General features: G+C 37.7%; 1 long non-coding RNA gene across 2 annotated transcripts in view; it reads right to left on the bottom strand.

Annotated features, from left to right (window-relative positions):
* The window catches only part of LOC139034442 (uncharacterized), a 79,714-nt gene extending 61,689 nt beyond the window's left edge, over nt 1-18,025 (bottom strand). For both annotated transcript variants that reach the window (XR_011486944.1, XR_011486945.1), the window contains exon 1: nt 17,936-18,025. This is a non-coding gene — a long non-coding RNA (uncharacterized lncRNA). The remainder of the gene's footprint in view (nt 1-17,935) is intronic.
* Nucleotides 18,026-20,519: the final 2,494 nt, after the last annotated feature.

The raw sequence follows: 20,519 nt of genomic DNA on the forward strand, positions 1-20,519 counted from the left end.
TCCTTCTCCAGAAGTTACCATAGGAGGATTTAAAAAGGTAAGAAAGTAAAAAAAAGGATCAAAGAATAGCTTATTCAATTATAAAATGGCTAAAGGATTCAAATAAACATTTCTCCAAACAGGATATAAAAATGAACAGTAAGCACTAGAAAAGATGTTCAATTTGATTAGTCATCAGGGAAATGTACACCAAAACCCATAATGAGATACCTTTTCACACCTAATAGAATGACTTTAGTAAATAGACAATACCAAGTATTTGTAATGATGTGGGGAAATTGCTGGTGGGATGGCACCTTGGAAAGTATTGATACTTTGGTAGTTTCTTAAAATATATAGTACATATTCTATAATGGAATATTACTTGACAATAAAACAGTATGAATTACAGATACAAGTTACAACCTAGATGAATGATGAAAACATTATGATAAATGAAAGAAGCAAGACACAAAAGGCCAAAAATCACATGATTCCATTTACATGAAATGTCCAAAATAGGCAAATCTATAAAAGCAGAAGTTAGTCCATGGTTGATAGAGATCAGTGAAATGGAAAAAGAAGGAGATTGCTGATGCATATGGGGTTTCTTTTTGAGGTAATTAAGTTATTATGGAATTAGATGGTGGTGATGATTGCAGAACTCTGTGAATGTACTAAAAGCTACAAAACTGTACACTGCAAAAGTGTGAATCTTGTGCTTTGTGATTTATTTCTCAATAAAATTATGATTTAAAAAAGTTTGAGGGTGGTTGGCTATAGGTAAAATAGTGTTTCTACAGAAATGTATGATCTTAAGGGTGTGTAAGAGAAAATAAGAGATCTACCTTAAAAAGTTAGAATAAGAAAAGCAAATCAAACTTAGAAAGAAATATAGAAACAGAAATCCAAAAGGTAGATACAAACATACACAGAAAAAAATCAGAAAAGTTTTTTCTCTGAAAAGATTAATAAATTGATAACCCCTTACAAAATTCATTAAGGAAAAAAGAAAGAAAACACAATTTAACAATATAGAAAAACAGGTTATTATTACAGAGTCTCCAGGCATGAGAAAGTTCACAAGAGGATATTATGAATGACTTTACACCATAAATTTGACTATCTGGATGAAATGGAATATTCCTCAAAAATGCAATTTACCAAAGTTGACAAAATGGAATAAAATTCTGAGTAACTAAATATCTTAAAGAGATTGAATTCATTATTTGAAACTTCCTGAGAATTCTCAAGGCCCATAGTTTTTCACTAGTGAATTCTTCTAAACATCAAAGCAATAACTAACTGCAATATTTTGCAAAAGTGTCTAGAAAATGTTAATGATAGGAAGGTACCTTCATTTTTTTGTGTGTAGGGCCAGAACAACCTATTTCCAAAGTGTAACAAGGACTTTACAAGAAAAATAATTACAGACCAATCTCTTTCATGATGATACATGAAAAAATTCTTAACAAAATGTTTCCAATTCTATGCCACCAAAAGCATAAGCAAGAACAGAAAGAAAAAAGAGAAGATAAATTAAGCTTAATTTAAGTTAAAAACATATATTTAAAAGTCACTATCAAGAAAGTGTTAAGACAATCCAAAGAACAGGAAAAAATCACTGCATAACTGGTAAGGGCCTAGTATCCAGAATATATAAAGAATACCTACAGCTCAAGAACAACAGACCACCAGCCTTATTTAAAAATGAGCAAACACTTGAATAGACATTTCTCCAAGGAAATAATAAAATTACCAATAAGCACATAAGAAGATGCTCAACATCATAGTCATTAAGAATATGCAAAGTAAAACCACCATGAAATATTACATCACAGCCACTAGAATAACTATACTCAAAGAAATAGAAAACAACAGGTGTGAGTGAAGTTGTAAAGATGCTGGTACCCTCATACATAGCTCAAAGGAAATGTAAAATGGCGCAGCCACTGGGGAAAACAGCTTGGTGTTTTCCCCAGTAACTTGTACATTTTAAAATTGTTTAAATGAATTTTACATTATATTAAGTATACCACAATTTAAAAATGCAAGTTGATTCTAGTAATTAAATGAAAAGGCAAATATCAGGATCAGATGGAGTTAATTCCGGTTATGCAAAAATGTTTTAACATTTAAAAAAGAATTAATGTAACTTACCATGCTATCTGGAAAAGACAGAGGAGAGAAAGAAAGAGACCATTTAGTTATCTGATAGATTCAGAAAACTAATTTAAACATAACTTTGTGATAAAGTCAATAAGAGAGATCAGCACATTTTCTGGATACATGATTCCAAAATAAAAATGAAGAATGTTCAATATATTAGCAAAAGACAATTAGAAAATATAATAGGATGAACTACCCCATTTAGCCTAGTAACAACATCTATGAAGTACTTAAATATAAATCTCACCAAAACTATATTAATTCTATCTGAAGAAAATTACCAAATGTTATTATAGAATATAAGAATTGTTAATAAATGGAAAGATATTCCCTATTAGTATATGGGTACATTCACTGTCATTAAAAAGTCTATTTTCTCCAAACTAATATATTAATTTTCAAGGCAATTTTGATAAAAATCCTAGAGTTTCTCATGCAACTTGATAAGGTGATTGTAAAATCTACAGAAGACTAATGGGCCAAGAATATCTACAACAATTTTGAAGAAAAATAAGTCAGAAGAACTCTCCCTATAAGAGAAAGTTACTATGAAACTATAATGATTAAATCATGCTATGTTGAACCAGAGATAGGCAAACAGATCAGAGGAACAGACTGGAGAACCCAGAAGCAAATGCAAACATAAGTGAACAACTGGACAATGACAGAAGTGGCATTGCAAACTGGTGGAAGAGGTGGTGTATTCCATAAATGATACTGGGGGAAATTTTTCCCGTATAGAAAAATAGAATCAAAATGTATTTATACCACAGAACATTTCCTGAAATATATTTCAAATGGATGAAAATGTAAATGGGAGCAGCAAACCTTAAAACTTTTAGCAGAACCTGTCAGAATATAGTTTTCTTTCAACAGGACAGAAAGGACTTCTTAGATGATGGTAACAACGACAGCAAAAAAAAAAAATCCTGCAAATTTGATTTGTTTAAAAACTAAAACTTCTATACAACAAATAATTCGATAAGGTAAAAGTACAAGTCACAGGCTGAAAAGAGATATTTAAAAAGCATTTAACTCAACTGGCATCAAGAACATGTGAACAACTCATGAAAGGTAAAAGACAACCCAACAAAAAGTAAACAGCGGGCAAGCGAAGGAAATGCACTGAAGAGCCTTCTAAGGACCAGAACACACAGGACAAGATGTCTACCACACCGGGAACAGGAAATGCAAATGCAGTCTGCAAATACAGAGCATCGCATACTTCTCAGATTGGCTGAAAGCAGGAAATCTGACAATAACAGCGGTGATCAAGGATGAGTTCTCACACACAGGCAGTAGGAAGTAATGTGATATAATCACCTCGGGAAGCAAGCTCGCATGAAGATCAGAAGGCTGTAAATGTGCCTGCCCTTTAACATGGTAAATCCACTGCTAGGTACGCACCCAAGAGAAAATGGTACCCACCAAAATAAGACATGCAGGAAGACAGTTATTAAGCATGGGTCTGCCATGCTTAGTCGGGAAATAGAAGAGGAGAAAAATCTAACTATCTGTCAATAAATCAATGAGTACACAAACTGCTGTATTTTTATACAATGAGACTATTACACAGCAGTTAAAATGATAAGTCCTTGGTTAAACATTCCAAAACAACAATTGAGCAAAAAACTAAGGATGATAAATACAAGTTGGCAATAGTGAAAAAAAATTTAAGTACACTAAAGATATTATTTTCCATTTTTAATACCTGCATATGTTTCTTAGAAGGATAAAAATATGGATAATTGGATAGGAAGGATTCTCACCAACTTTAGGATTGTGTTTAATTCTGTCAGGGCAGAGAGGGGGTGAAAGTGAGTTTGAACTATATTCATATGCTCTAGTTTCTTAAACAAACAAACAAAAAACAAAAACAAGATAGCTAAAGCAATATATTAAAATGTAAGGTGTGATAAATCTGGATGGTTATTTTTGCATAAGCCTCTGACCTTTAGAGCAAAATCTGCAACAAAGTTCCCCTTTGTCAGCAATGTCTTAATTTTCAAGTTCCCTGTTTTTGTCAACATCAGAGGAACATGGCCATAGAGTTGGAATTAGAGTTTAATTAATATCTTCTTTAAACTATTCCTTATAAAACTGTGCTCTAGACTCTATGCCTACGATACAAGCCTAGCACGGAAGTAGGAAATAAACAGTAACTGACAGAGAAAATGCACCATATTTAGTACTAAAATGAGAGCCTAACAGCAGCAGCCTATCATTGAGAGAAGCTAGAAACCATATCAAGATTCAGCATCGGGGAAATAATATATTATCATGGCACAAATACATTACAATACTGTATATGATAACTAAAAAACATGTTTTCTAAGAATGTGAATGACCTGAAACAGTAGCAATTGTACAAATTTATATATAAAATTAACTGAAAAACATATGATGTAAAATTAAAGCACAAGCACATTTTGAACCAGCTAGGCTTCAACAGTACATGAACTGAGAATGTCTATATATTTATGTTGGATCATAAAAAAAGCAAGAGGATTCCAGAGAAACAATTTACTTCTGCTTTATTGACTATGCCAAAGCCTTTGACTGTGTGGATCACAACAAACTGTAGAAAATTCTTAAAGAGATAGGAATTCCAGACCACCTTACCTGCCTCCTGAGAAACCTGTATGCAGGTCAAGAAGCAACAGTTAGAACCAGACATGGAACAACACCTGGTTCCAAATTTGGAAAGGAGTCTGTCAGGGTTGTATATTGTCACCCCGCTTATTTAACTTATATGCAGAGTACATCATGTGTAATGCTGGGCTGGATGAAGCACAAGCTGGAATCAAGATTGCCGGGAGAAATACCAATAACTTCAGATATGCTAATAATACCACCCTCATGGCAGAAAGTGAAGAGGAACTAAAGAGCCTCTTGATGAAAGTGAAAGAGAGAGTGAAAAAGCTGGCTTAAAACTCAACATTCAAAAAATGAAGATCATGCCATCTGGTCTCATCACTTCATGGCAAATAGATGGGGAAACAATGGAAACAGTGAGAGACTTTATTTTCTTGAACTCCAAAATCACCACTGCAGATGGTGACTGCAGCCATGAAATTAAAAGATGCTTGCTCCTTGGGAAAAAAGCTATGACCAACCTAGACAGCATATTAAAAAGCAGAGACATTACTTTGCTGACAAAGATCTGTCGACAAAGATTTGTTGACAAAGCTATGATTTTTCAGTACTCATGTGTGGATGTGAGAGTTGGACCATAAAGAAGGCTAAGTGCTGAAGAACTGATGCTATCAAACTGTGGTGTTAGAGAAGATTCTTGAGAGTCCCTTAGAGAGCAAGGAGATTAAACCAGTCAATCCTAAATGAAATCAACCCTGACTATTCATTGGAAGGGCTGATACTGAAGCTGAAATTCCAGTCCTTTGCCACCTGATGCAAAGAACTGACTCCTTGGAAAAGACTCTGATGCTGGAAAAGATTGAAGGCAGGAGAAGGGACCGACAGAGGATGAGATAGTTCGATAGCATCACTGACTCGATGGACATGAGTTTGAGCAAGTTCTGGGACTTGATGATGGACAGCGAAGCCTGGCGTGCTGCAGTCCATTGGGTCACAAAGAGACATGACTAAACGACTGAACTGAACTGACATTTTGAACCATGTGAACACATTAATAGAAAAAAATAAAAGACCTAGAAAGATACCTCAAGCTCTTTGTGTTTTTCTTTTTAATTCAGTTTTATACTTTCACAAACTTTTTCAAATGTACATTTATTACTTTTACATTTAGAAAGAAATCCATTAAAGACATTAAATTGGAGAAGAGCAATATACCTCTTCCCTAATGTAAAAAGAAATTATAGTTTACCAAAGGCACTTTTCTCTATATCCAGGATGTTAAGTGGTGTTTTCTGTTTTGACACATGCCATGTCTGCTTAAAGATTTAATCCTGATTTAAAATAATATGGTATTGCTTATTTACCTAGACATTAGGATGCACAGCCTGGGGCATCACTCTCTAGTCTTATAAAAAGAAAGAGAACTCTTCTCTCATCTGATCTTCATAGAAACTCTCACTGAGCTTCCTAGCTAGACTCTGGCATTCTGGCAGGTGGATACTTCAGTACTAAAGTATTTGGCATTTGGATACGTTAGAATGGTATTCTTTAAAAGAAGAAAATGTACACTGAAGAATTTAGTTAGGTAAGAGTTGGGTCCCCTCTCCTCAGCTGTTTTCTTAGAAATATGTCAAAAAGAGTCAGAGAGGAAGGAAACAAGTGGAAGAAAGAGTGGGGTGGGGTACAGACCAGGTCACTTGTCATAATTCAAATACTGGTTTGAATTCAAAAGTCACTGGCTATATTTGCAATCAGAGACTACAGCAAACACTTCATCTAAAATTAGTAAGAGAATGAGGGCATCATGAAGAGATTAAGAAACAGATTCGAAGTCAGTTCAGATTGGGATGGTTGTGACCAGGAGACTCATTTGACAGCCTGGGTGTCTGTTTCCTCACATGTGAAAGGGAAATGTAATAATCACAAAGTGAGCATCTGCTGTTTCTAGGCTGTCCAGCACTGATGCCTTGGGGAGCCCACCCTTTGCCAGTTTCTGTGGTTCTGGACAGGCTACCAGCCAGCAGTTTCAGCATGGAAAAGAAGCTTGGCTACTGTCAGCACCCATTCCCCTGACTGCCATAATTGATCCTGGGCTCAATACAAAAGCCAAGGCTGGTCAATCAGAGCCTTTCTGTGGGATTGTTCAATTTGATCCTGCAGGGGAAAAAGAGAGAGAGAGATCTTGCATTTGTGTCATTAGTCAGGAAATAAGGTTCCATTTTCCTAGCCACACAGAGAAAGACTAGCTACAGTGAAAAAGAATAAAACCGACACAAACATACAAGGGGAGAGAGAAAGCCTGAGTGAGGGTGAGAGGCATGAGGCAAGACAGGGTCTCAAGCAAGAAGCAAAGGGACGGGGGACAACAGTGAGTAAAATACCTAAAAGCAGGAGGAGAGCTGGAGAGTTAGATGCAGAGGAAAAGCTGGAATAAGAGCAAGCTGTGGAGATGAGAGGATACAAACGCTGGAAGTCACAGAGACAACAGAAGCAAGTGAGCCTCAGAGATGAGAGAGATAAGAGGAGATTCAGTTAAGTGAAAAGGAAGGGATTAGAGAGAGGAGGGGTTGTGGGAAGTGGGAGTAGGGGCGAGAACAAGGGACAGAGGCACATAACCTGAGGGGCGAAGACAGAGGGAGAGGTGGGGAGAGGGAGGAAGTATAGTGAGTTCAAAAACCTCCTACGTGCTCACTGCACACAGAGTCAAACCTAGAGCTCCCTTCTGGCGTTCCAAGTCCGTGACACTTAATCTGCATCCAACTTTCCAGCCTTATTTCTGTCTCTAATACCATCCCATGTGTCTACTTGAGTTTTGGAGACATATTCTGACCTTTTCCAACTCTTTGCCCTTGGCGCTTATAGCCTCCTTCTAGAATGCTCTCCCCTCACTTCCATTCCCATTTGAACATAGTATTTCTTTTGTTTCAGTGTGAAAATTCAAACAAGGCAGCTCCAAGAAGTCTCTGAGAGATTCTAGTTGCAATTAATTCTTTATCTAAAAACCAGCTGATACACTGTTTATAATAGCCAGGACATGGAAGCAACCTAGATGCCCATCAGCAGACGAATGGATAAGGAAGCTGTGGTACATATACACCATGGAATATTACTCAGCCATTAAAAAGAATTCATTTGAATCAGTTCTAATGAGATGGATGAAACTGGAGCCCATTATACAGAGTGAAGTAAGCCAGAAAGATAAAGACCATTACAGTATACTAACACATATATATGGAATTTAGAAAGATGGTAACGATAACCCTATATGCAAAACAGAAAAAGAGACTCAGATGTATAGAACAGACTTGTGGACTCTGGCAGAAGGCGAGGGTGGGATGTTTCAAGAGAACAGCATCGAAACATGTATATTATCTAGGGTGAAACAGATCACCAGCCCAGGTTGGGTGCATGAGACAAGTGCTTGGGCCTGGTACACTGGGAAGACCCAGAGGGATGGGGTGGAGAGGGAGATGGGAGGGGGGACCGGGATGGGGAATACATGTAAATCCATGGCTGGTTCATTTCAATGTATGACAAAAACTACTGCAATGATGTAAAGTAATTAGCCTCCAACTAATAAAAATAAATGGAAAAAAAAAATAAAAAATAAACTGGGGTTCCCCTCCATTGCCCACTGGGAAAGAACTTTCAGTTCTTCAGAATAAATGAATAAATCTGTTAGCAACAATCAGAAACCAAAAAATTAAAAAATAAAAAATAAAAGGCAAAAGAAAAAAAATAAAAACCAGCTGATAGCAAATCCCTGGTGGTCCAAAGGCTAAGACTCCACGCTCCCAACGCAGGGGGCCTAGGTTTGATCCCCGGTCAGAGAACTAAATCCCGCATGCCATAACTAAGACCTGGACAGGTAACTAGCCAGCTAAATAAATAAATGTTTTAAACAACCCAGCTGGTAACATTTATTATGGCACTCACATGCTTGGTATATTCTCGACTAGTTGGAGGATTTAGAGAGCAGGTGTGTCTTACTCATCTTTTAAGCTCCTTCCACTGAAATTCTAGGTATAGGCATTTTACTAATAAAAACTGTCCAGTAAGCATTGGTTGCATTCACCTGAACTTAAATTTATAGCTCAGGGACTGTTGACATTGTCATACAGTGGTTCCCCTAAAATATCACCCAAAGAACTTGATAAGACAAAATTTTATTTCTTCCTAATGTGAGAACACTACCTTCAAAGAGTCTTCATACACTCACAAAGGGAAGAGGGCAAGCTGAGAACATTTATGATGTTTTAAGTCTACTGAGAAGCATGTCTTTCAATGCAGGGAGTTTGGTTAGGATTGGGTAAGAATTGTGATAAAGTACTTTGGAATTCGTGGACACAAGATAGTGGAATTTTGAGGGGACAAGCTCAAAAGATCTAAGGATGTAAACTCGTCTACAGTTTTTCCCTACTGGAAGAGTTGGTGGATCTTCAGAATACATGATAAAGTTATTTGCAATATTTATTTTCTTGGGCAAGCATTTTCCAAAAGAGTAAAGTTAAATTAATGAAGAAAGTATAACAGTAAGAGATGTTAATGTGGATAGTAAGCTATGTGAGGGGTAGAGGGCTTCTTAACATCAATAAGAATTTGCCAGGTATTCAGTGACAGCATTGTAAGGATGGCTTTCAGAAGAAAACCAAAAGAAGTAAAGCATGCCAAAGCTTCTTTTCTGTCTCATCATCCTAAGTCTTTTCCTTTAGTTGATTGCCTCAGTCTTTTAAATGAGACAGAAAAAACGAGAGCAGTATCGTGTGATTCCAGCATACAGACTCTTCTAGGAAATTTAAATCCATATATTTTCAGAACTTTCAAGATGCCCCTAAGGTTCTGAATGTTGGAGAAGAACAAAAGAGAATGGTAAAGAATGGAGAATTTTGGTTATGCCAGTAATGCTAAATAAGCTTACATTGCATATCAAAAGTCAGTTCCTAGAGGGTTCTTTTGAAGAGATTCTGAGGCTTAGCAGAAAGAGCAGTGTGATTGATTACAGATGTCTGCCAAGGGCCCACGAAGGGCAGCGGTGGTCTGCATGTTAAATACCTGCCATTTCTGGATTATCAAGAAGACTATACCTACTCTTCACCCCATTCAGATTTCTTGCTTGGTTTTGCTTTGATTTTTGCTTCTCATTCTTCCTGATAGAGCCATATTAATTTCAAGTGACCTCTGTGTCTTTATTCCCAAAATCTGCATGAAGCCTTTGGAGAATTCCATGAAAATGCAAGTATTATTTCAGAGCAGCAAAATAATTAAATATCATTTTAAGTCTGACTTAGCCAGAAGATTTGGTTGACCTCAGTCTTGAGGGACATGAGGTAAATGTGAGGGAAATAAGGTAAATTAGAAGAGTACTCTGATAGGGTGGGTATTCAAGAGGGTAGGGTAAGAGGATGGAGAACTCACCTCCTCCCACAAATACATCAGAAATACATCTACAAATAGAATAATTCCCACAGAACACCTATTGAACACTAGCTGATCTCAAACCTATGAAAGGACAAGGAAGATCTCCTTGTGACTGGGCAGAATAAAACAAAGAAGAAAACAGGACGTGGGATGGGACCTGCACTCCTGGGAGGAAGTCAAAAAAGAGGAAAGGTCCCTGCACTCAGGAAGCCCCCTTGCTGGCAGGGAGATCAGGCTCCTGGACAGAAAGAGAGCTTCAGAGGCTCCAAGGAGAGCCCAGCAACCAGTCTGCAGCAGGCAGAACAGAGAGAACCATGCAGAGGGGGCTTATACCAGTACCTGAGATCCACATCCGCTGGTACAGGCAGGCAGGAACTCAGGGTTTAGAGGACAAACCCAGGGAGACAGACTGCTGCTGGCTGTGCAGAGACAGCCTGAAGGGACAAGAGTTCATTACAGCCCCAACCCAGCTTGGGCTGAGGTGGGGGGTGGGGGGGAAGGCGGGCATGGGGGGTTGTATTTACAGAAGTCCAGACCCAGCACAGAAACACAGTACTATTGCTAAGAGGTGTGTGATGGAAAGGGCGGGGCTGCCTTTAACATCTCTTTTTCCATGTGCTAGCCCCTGCCTCCATGGGCTCCAACAGAGTGCACCCCCCACTGCCTCTGAGTTTCCCACCTCCACGGGCTCTCACGCCCCAGTCACCGCTTCAGCAGGCTCCAGGAACAGACATCCGTGGCTTGCCCACTCACAGAGGCAGGACTGAAACCACAGCTGAGCCCCAGGGGCTGTAAGATTTAAGATGCAGAGATGAACTCTGCCTGCAGCTGCATGAGCCAGATTATACTTCTGTCACTGGCTTCATAAACTCAGCACCTGCAGGACATGTGAGTGGCCAGTGGGTGCTGCCACAACTGGGAAGTGCCTGGTGTTAGGAGCCGTGGGCTTTGTGGGCATGTTCAAGTCGGGGCTGGGCCAGGCCAGGGTCGGAGCTGCCGCCATAGCTCCCACAGTGGGGCCAGGCGCAGGACTGCGGCAGTTCCAGGACCTGACTTCAACGGATCTGTGCCGGTGCTCTTGTGAAAACAATGTCTAAGGGATAGGGCCAATTTCTGGGATATACAAGATTGAGATGGGGCCAAGGGCAATGCCAACAATAGGGTATTTTGTGAGCCTGCACAACAAGCGACAGGTGACATAACAGGGCACAATCACCAGTGGACAGATTCCGTCTACCTTACACCACAACTCAGAGCTCAGAAATGGATCTGGGGGCCTCCGCTCCAACAACTAGGGAACAGACCAGGCCCTGACAAGGTGGCAGCAACCACAGAGTGAAGAGGCCCCTCACAATAGCCACTGCAGGCTCTGGTCACCGAAAGCCTAGTCAAACCTCCTGTCAAGGGAATAAGGGCCAGCGTACCCTGAGAAAAGCGGCCGCAGGGAGGCAGACGAGAAACAGCCCTTGCATGTAAGGGCTAGCGTTAAAGCCACACAGGCTACGCTGGGATGCTGCCACATAAAAATAGCCCTCAAGACCGCAGAGGATAACTGTTTCTCCTAAACTCATAGAGCAAGAGAAATATAAATAAATGAAGAAGCAGAGGAACCACTCCCACATAAAGGATCAAGAGAATTCCCCCCAAAGAACAAACAATGAAACAGACCTCTTCAGTCTGATGACTTCCCTGGTGGCTCAGTGGTAAAGAACCTACCTGCAATTCAGGAGACCTGGGGTGATCCTCAGGAGAAGGGAACGCCTACCCACTCCAGTATTCTTGCCGGGAGAATTCCAAGGACAGAGGAGCCTGGCAGGCTACAGTCCATGGGTCACAAAGAGTAGGACACAACTGAGTGACTATCACTTTTAGTTTAACAGACTCTGAGTTCAAAAAGGAAACAATGAAAAACTGAAGGAATTAAGAAGAGCTGTTGATAGAAATGCAAATTATTGTAAAAAGGAACAAGAAACTATAAGGAGGAGCCAAGAAAAATTAGAAATTTCATTTGCTGAGTTAAAGGCAATGAATAGCAGAATGAATAATGCAGAAGAAGGAATAAGTTATCTGGAAGATAGAATGATGGAAATCACCAAAACAGAACAGTAAACAAAAAGACAAAAGAAAAAATAAAAATAAAGCAATATAACAGACCTATGGGATAATATAAAGCATTCCAGTCTACACATAAAAGGAATCCAGAAGGAGGAGAAACAGAAAAGGAGAACAAAAATGCATGTGAAGAAATTATGGCTGAAAACATCCCAAACCTAAAAATGAAAACAGATATCCAAGTACACAAAGCACAGAGACAAGACAAAACAAGACAAAACCAAAGAGACCCAAACCAAGACACAGTATAATAAAAATGGCAAAATTTAAATAAAGGATTCTAAAGGCAGCAAGAGGAGACAGAATTAAGTACACGGGAACCTCCATAATGTTACAAGCTCATTTCTCTACAGAAATGTTGCAAGCTAGAAGGGAGCAGCACAATGTATTCAAAGTTCAAAAAGGGGAAAATCTGCAATCTTGCCTAGTCTGCTCAGTAAGACTCTCATGTAGAATAGGAGAAAGAAGTTTTCAGATGAGCAAAAACTGAAAGAATACAGTGATACTAAGCCTATCTTAAGAGAAATATGGTCTTCTCTAAATAGAAAATAAGTAGGAATCTACAGGGAAAAGGAAAACACAATTGGAAAGTAAATAAATAAGCCAGTATACACATTTAAAAAAATAAAAATATTTGTGAGAAAACAATATAACCAAAATGAAATGTAAAAGGATGGACATGAAGATCTAAGAGAGAATATCAAAACCATAAAATGTGGAAGAGGATGAAAATGTAGATTTATTTTTCCCAAGAAAGTGTTTGAGCTATGTGACCAAAAGTCTAAAGTGAAAGTCGCTCAGTTGTGTCTGACATTTTGCAACCCCATGGACTATACAGTCCATGGAATTCTCCAGGGCAGAATACTGGAGTGGATAGCCTTCCCTTCTCCAGGGAATCTTCCCAACCCAGGGATCGAACCCAGGTCTCCCTCATTGCAGGTGGATTCTTTACCAGCTGAGCTATAAGGGAACAGTCTAAAGCAAATAGATAGAGGAAAGGGTTAATATACTTGAAAAACAAAGTAACCACAAATCAAAAACTTACAATAGATTCACAAAAGCCAAAAAGAAGAGAACATAAGCATAATATAAAAGGAAATCATCAAACCACAAAAGGAAGAACAAAAAAAGACAAGGAAGAAATATAAAATCAATGGGAAAACAAGGTTTAAAATGGCAATAAACACATATCAATCAATGATTATCTTAAAAGTCAATAGACTAAATGTTCCAATCAAAAAACACAGACTGGCAGACTGGATTAAAAAAAAGAAGAGCCTACAATATGCTGCCTAAAAGAGATTCACTTTAGGGCAAAGGAGACACATAGATTGAAAGTGAGGGGATGGAAAAAGATATTGAATGCCAACGGAAATGACAAGAAAGTGAGAATCACAATACTCATGTCAGACAAACTAGAGTTGAAACAAAGTTGATAAAGAAAGATAAAGAAGGACAATGTGTGCTTAGTCACTCAGTTGTGTCCAGCGTGTTGCGACCCCATGGACTGTAGCCTTCCAGGCTGTCCTTGGATTCTCCAGATGAGAACACTGGAGTGGGTTGCCACGGCCTATTCCAGGGGGTTTTCCCAACCCAGGGATCAAATCCAGGTCCCTCATTGCAGGCAGATTCTTTACTGTCTGAGCCATCAGGGAAGCCCCCAAATAGGGACATGACGTAATCATGAAAGGACCAGTACAAGGAGAAGGTACCACTCTCCCCAAAAGGCCACCCGCTCAAGTATTCTGGTCCGGGAAGTCCTACGGACAGAAGAGCCTGGCAGGCTACACTTCATGGGGTCACAGGAGTCAGACATGACTTAGTGACAAAAGCTATATAGGAGAACCCAAATACATAAAATAAATATGAGCAGACATAAAGGGAGAAACTGATAGAAATAAAATAATAATAGGAGATTTTAACACTCCACTCATCAATGGACAGATTTTTGAGACAGAAAATTAATAAGGCAACAGAGATCCTAAATGATACAACAGAACAATTAGATTCAATTCATATTTTCAGAACATTACATTACCTAAAAGCAGAATGCACATTCTTTTCAAGTGCACATGGAATATTCTCTATGATTTACCACATACTAGACCACAGAACAAACCTCAACAAATATAAGCACATAGGAGCTATTGCAAGCATCTTTTCTCACCACAGTGGCATGAAACTAGAACATGACCACAGGAAAATAAGCAAGAAAAAAACAATTACATGGAGACTAAACAACATGCTGCAAGAAAACCAGTGGGTCAGTGATGAAAATGAAGAAGAAATTTAAAAATACCTTGAGGTGAATGACACAACCATACAAAATCCATGGGATGCAACAAAAGCAGTTCTTAGAGGGAAGTTCATGGTGATATAGGCCTTCTTTTAAAAAAAATAAAATTTTCAAACACTTTAACATAGCACCTAAAATAATTTTAAAAGTACAAACAAAAACAAAAGTCAGCTGAAGGAATAAGATAATAAAGGTCAAAGAGAAAATCAATAAAATAGAGATTAAAACAGTAGAAAAAAAAAAAACACAATAAAGCCAAATCTGGGTAAACAAAATTAACAAACCTCTGGCCAGACTCACAAAGAAAAGAGACAATTCCAAATAAACAAAATGAGAAAAGAAAGAGGAGAAATCACAACTGATATTATAGAAATACAAAAAACTGCAAAAGGATACCATGAACGACTATATGCCAACAAATTAAACAATCTAGAAGAAATGTGGACAACTTTCTAGAAATATGCAACCTACCAAAACTGAATCAAGAAGAAACAGACAACTTGAACAAACAGATTACAAGAAGTGAAACGGAATCTCTAATTTAAAAAACTGCCTACAAACAAAAGTCCAGGGCCAGATGTTTCACAAACGAATTCAACCAAACACAAGGAAGAACTTATACCAATCCTTCTCAACCTATTCCAAAAGACTGAAGAAGAAATTCATGACGTTCTTCAAAGACATTCTATGAAGCCATCATAACTACAAAAAGGAAAATTACAAGCCGATATCTTTGATGAATATAAATGCAAAAATTCCCAACAAAGTATAGCTAATTGAATCCAACAACACATAAAAGATCATATACGATGATCAAGTTGGATTCATCCCACAGTCACATGGTTCAATATTTGCAAATCCATCAATGTGATACACCATACAAGCAAAAGAAAAGACAAAACTGCATGATCATCTCAAAAAATACAGAAAAAAACATTCAATAAAATCCAATATCCATTTATGATAAAAACTCTTACGAAAGTGGGTACATAGGGAACATATCTCAACATAATAAAAGCTATTTATGACAAACCTACAGCCAATATAATACTCAAGGATGAAAAACAAAGTCTTCCCTGATGAAGTCTGGAACAAGACAAGGATGCTCACTTTCACCAATTCTCTTTAACACAGTGTTGGAAGTCCTAACCATAGTAATCAGTAAAGAAAAAGAAATAAAAGATATTCAAATTGGTAGGGAAGAGGTAAAATTGTCATTATATGCAAATGACATGATAGTATATACAGAAAGTCATAAACACTCCAACACAAAACTACTAGAGCTGGTAAATTCAGCAAGGTGTCAGAAACACAATTAACATATAAAATATGTTGCATTTTTTTACACTAAACAATGAAATATCAGAAATATAATATAAATAAACAATCCTTTGTAAAATCACAGCCAAAAAAAAAAAAACCTCAGTAATAAACCAGACTGAAGAGATGAAAGACTTATATCCTGAGAAATATAAAATATTGATAAAGGAAACTGAAGATGATTCAAAGAAATGGAAACATATACCATGCTCTTTGATTGGAAGAATTAATTTTGTAAATTCATTCCTGACCATCAGATTCTTGCAGAAACTAATGCCTATGGCCAGCAATTTTTATTTTGGCCAGCCAAAAATTAATCCTGTTATCTCACTACCACTTTACAGGTTATTACATTCAATAGTTACACATGACACGCCTGTTAAGTCTTCTCCAGCACCATGAGTTTCATTTGCGCTTTTTGTATCAGAATCAATCACTAAGGTTTCTTGACTTTTGGTTGCTCTAATATTCACTTTGTCTGAATCAGAACAATATTCTCTAGAACTATCATTTTCTGAGACACTAGTATATATGTCACTCTGACAATCATAAAAGGTATCTGCATAAAATTTACCAAAAAAATTCAATTTCACTCAAAATTTCTCAATGTGTCATTTTTGAAAATTTGGTGGTAATATACTTGCATTTACAATATACACAAAAGGTTGGAACAAAAACCTAATGGAGCAAAATGTGAATGATAATGATAATCATATGTTACATAAGGAACCATGATCAATTTTAAGCTCTGACAACTTCACACATGATGTTAATTGTATCATTCCATAAAAACATTGCAATATGCCTCTGGTCAGTAATATTCAGGTAACAGAAGATATAAAACTATAAAACATCTCCAGTCAACAATGTGTTAAAATGGCCATATTACCCAAATGCAATCTACAGATCTAATGTGAAACTTAGCAAATTACCAAGGACATTTTTCATAGAACTAGAATAAATAGTCCCAAAATTTATATGGAACCATAAAAGACCAAAATTGCCAAAGCAATCTTTAGGAAAAAGAACAAAGCAGGAGATAAAACCTTCCCAGACCTCAGACAATACTACAAAGCTACAGTAATCAAGCAGTGTGGTATTGGCAGAAAAATAGACATATGGGTCAATGGAATGCAATAGACAGCTCAGATATAAACCCACACACCAAAGGACAATTAATCTTTGACAAAGGAGGCAAGAATGGACAATGGGAAAAGAAAGTTTCTTCAGCAAGTGATGTTGGAAGAGTTGGGACACTCTCATGTTAATCAGTGAAGTGTGAACATGCCCTCATACCACATACAAAAATAAACGGAAAACGGCTAAACAACGTAAATATAAGACATGACACCATAAAACTCCTAGAGAAGAACATAGGCAGCATTCTCGGACATAGATGGTACCAATGTTTTCCTTAGGTCAATCTCCCAAGGCAACAGAACTGAGAGCAAAAATAAATGGGACCCACTCCAACTTACAGTCACATGCACAGGCCTAGAAATCATCATATTAAGTGAAGCAATGAAGAGAAAGACAAATACCATATGATATCCCTTATACATGGAATTTAAAATACAACATAAATGAGCATATCTATGAAAGAGAAACAAGTCAGATACAGAAAATCAACTTGTGGTTGCTGAAGGGGAGAAAGAGTGGGGGAGTTAAGGATTAGGAGTTTGGGATTAGCAGATGCAAACTATTATATATAGAATGGATAAACAAGTTTCTACCATAGAGCACAAGGAACTACATTCAATATCCTGTGATAAACCATAATGGAAAAGTGTATGAACTATACATATAAATACATACATGTTTGTGTAACTGAGTCACTTTGCCATACAGCAAAAATTAACACAACATTGTAAATCAACTATACTTCAATAATTTTTTAAAAGAATATTCTGATAGGGAAACAGGACTGAAAATAATATCAGGCTTCCTGACCACTGACTGGCCCACAGATGGGAATATGACACACACTTGCCAACAGAAACTGTCCCTGGGATTTTCTAATCTCATGGTAGAAAAAGAAACTCTTACCTCTGGAGTTGCTATTTGTGGTTGATTTAAGCCTGAAATTGCAGCAGTGTCACTTCTCCAAATCTTGCCTTGTACCTGATGTCTGATGAATTCAACCTGTGGAATGAGAACTTCGGGTTAGCTCAGATGGAGAAATATTGCACAGAAAGCAAGAGGGGCGGATACTGGATGGTCTATCCAAAGTTTGACAATGGCCCTAATCCCTGACTTTTCGGTTACATGAACCAATAAATTTATTTTGATTAAGCCACTGTTTGACTTTGACTCATTTCAAACTCAAAAAGTTCCAAGTGGGATTCATTAGTCTACATCTAATGGTCAGTGTGCATATACATATAATTCTGTGGTTCTTCAGGGATCCTCATCTCTTGCAGCCCATTTGGCATAGATTTCATAAGCTGGAAACAAATGTTTTGCACTTCACTTCATAAACACAGATTTTATACTAGTCATCTCTATCTTCTATACTGCATGAAACCCTGGTTAAAATTCATAAAAATTCACAAAAACGGAAATATGCCCTACAGTGATGCCTGCATATGTGACTGGATAGAAGTCATTTGGGGAGATGAGAGAAATTGAAAAATACTCACATGATATCTGATAATAACTTTCAGAGTGTAAAAATGCTCTGGGACTGTAGGTTAATGGAAATATTAAAATTCAAAAACTATCAAACCTTTCTGGAAAAAAAACCCAGCCTTAATTTTGTGGAAAGGCAAGAGGAAAAACTTACATTCCCCCGCAATGATGGTGTTACTTAAATTGGCCTCTAGAGGTCAGTGCAACCCTAGCCAATTCAACCCTCTTCTGATAATGCAAATACTTCTTGGGCTTCCTTACAATAGTGTTTTGTAAACTGTTTCCTGGAACCTGTGGGATACTGGTAAGATGCAGCATGGATATCATTAAGGTGAAGGAGAGGGCAACAGGGCAGAAATCTGAGTTATCATCCTGCATCAACCATGTTCTTTTAAAAAAACTATTATTTATGGATGAACAACAAGGTCCTACTATATAGCACAGGGAACTAACTATATTCAATATTCTTTAATACATCATAATGGAAAAGACTATGAAAAAGAATAAATACTTACATATACACATAGAACTGAATCACTTTTCTGTACACAAGAGACTAATACAACATTGTAAATCAGCTACACACCTCTATACACACACACACATATAATGCCTTGGGCTCCCAAAGGAAACTTATTTGCAAAAGGTTTTGAGTGTTTGAAAATTTAGAAACTGCTTTAACTATAGAAACAGCAGCACCCAGGTACTGTGTTCTTAGGCGTCTTACATATTGAGAGTCAGATAATGGAAGAAAGTATCAATGGTTTCAAGTCGATAGAGAAAACCTCTGATACTGAAAGTTGTGTGCAATATAATATTCTAAAAGGATCACCCTCTTTCACCAACACTTTATTAAAAAGTAAGTTCTGCTCATCTTAGTCTAGAGAGCACACACTGGTGATAAGCTCTGCACTTGTTATAAAGTGACATAAAGGTTGAGGTCAGGGTGCTAGTGCCACCACTGGGGCTTAATCATCTTCATGTTAAATTCCCTAGTCGCTCAGTGGTAAAGAATCCACCTGCAATGCAGGAGACATGGGTTCGATCCCTGGGTTGGAAAGGTCCCTTGGAAAAGGAAATGGCAACCCACTCTAATTTTCTTGCCTTGGGAAACCCCATGGACAGAGGAGCCTGGCAGGCTGTAGTACATGGGGTCTCAAAAGAGTTGGACAGGACTTAGTGACCAAACCATAACAACATGTGAAATTCCACCATTTGAGATCAGAAGCTCAGCATGCAAAGAAATATCTATTGTTGAAACATGGAGACCGCCATACATTAGTAAAATTTTCTTCAAAGCAGTCTCCTTATATGTGATCGATAATGAAAAGTAAATAAATAAATAAAACCTGCAGCAGTACATCTTGATGCAAAGGAGAGATAGACAGAAGCTATTAGGAAGCACTTGTAGAACAAGCCTACAGATGTAGTATGGTTTTATATAACTATTTTCCAACACATCAGGAAGTAAAGATACTGTGGCCTTGTTAATTTTACAATTCTGTTCTTTCCTATAACCAAAAAATGTATTCAGAGAGACCATCTAATTCTTTATCCTAACCATCTTCAAAGCAGATTTTCTTTTCTCCCTCATATTTCAATTCCATTTTTCTGCTTGAGGTAGTAAGTTCAGGGAATTTTCAAAGAGACAAAAGTTACTCAAAAGAATATAAATGTCAAACACATGTAAATCTCCCCTGCTCCATTTTTTCCCCAAGTCAGGAATGTCCTTTGTTTTCTCCTGGTATGTTTCAGCTGGCTGACATCTCTGGTTGAGGAGCAATCATGCAGGCAGCATCCTTACAATGTAATGACAATCAGTTACCAAAAAATGTGCAGGCACTGATAACAGGATTCTGAAGGGTCAGAAATGAGTGGAAGAAAATAGGCATTTCAAACAAGTGTGCAGCAGCTGCTGCTGACCTTGGCTTAAGATTGCATCCAAAACATCATTAATTTTCTATTGTAAAATAAAGGGAAGCCAAGTAAAATCCTGATAAAG

The sequence above is a fragment of the Odocoileus virginianus genome, chromosome 3 (assembly GCF_023699985.2).
Source record: "Odocoileus virginianus isolate 20LAN1187 ecotype Illinois chromosome 3, Ovbor_1.2, whole genome shotgun sequence".
In the NCBI taxonomy this organism is placed as follows: Eukaryota; Metazoa; Chordata; class Mammalia; order Artiodactyla; family Cervidae; genus Odocoileus; species Odocoileus virginianus.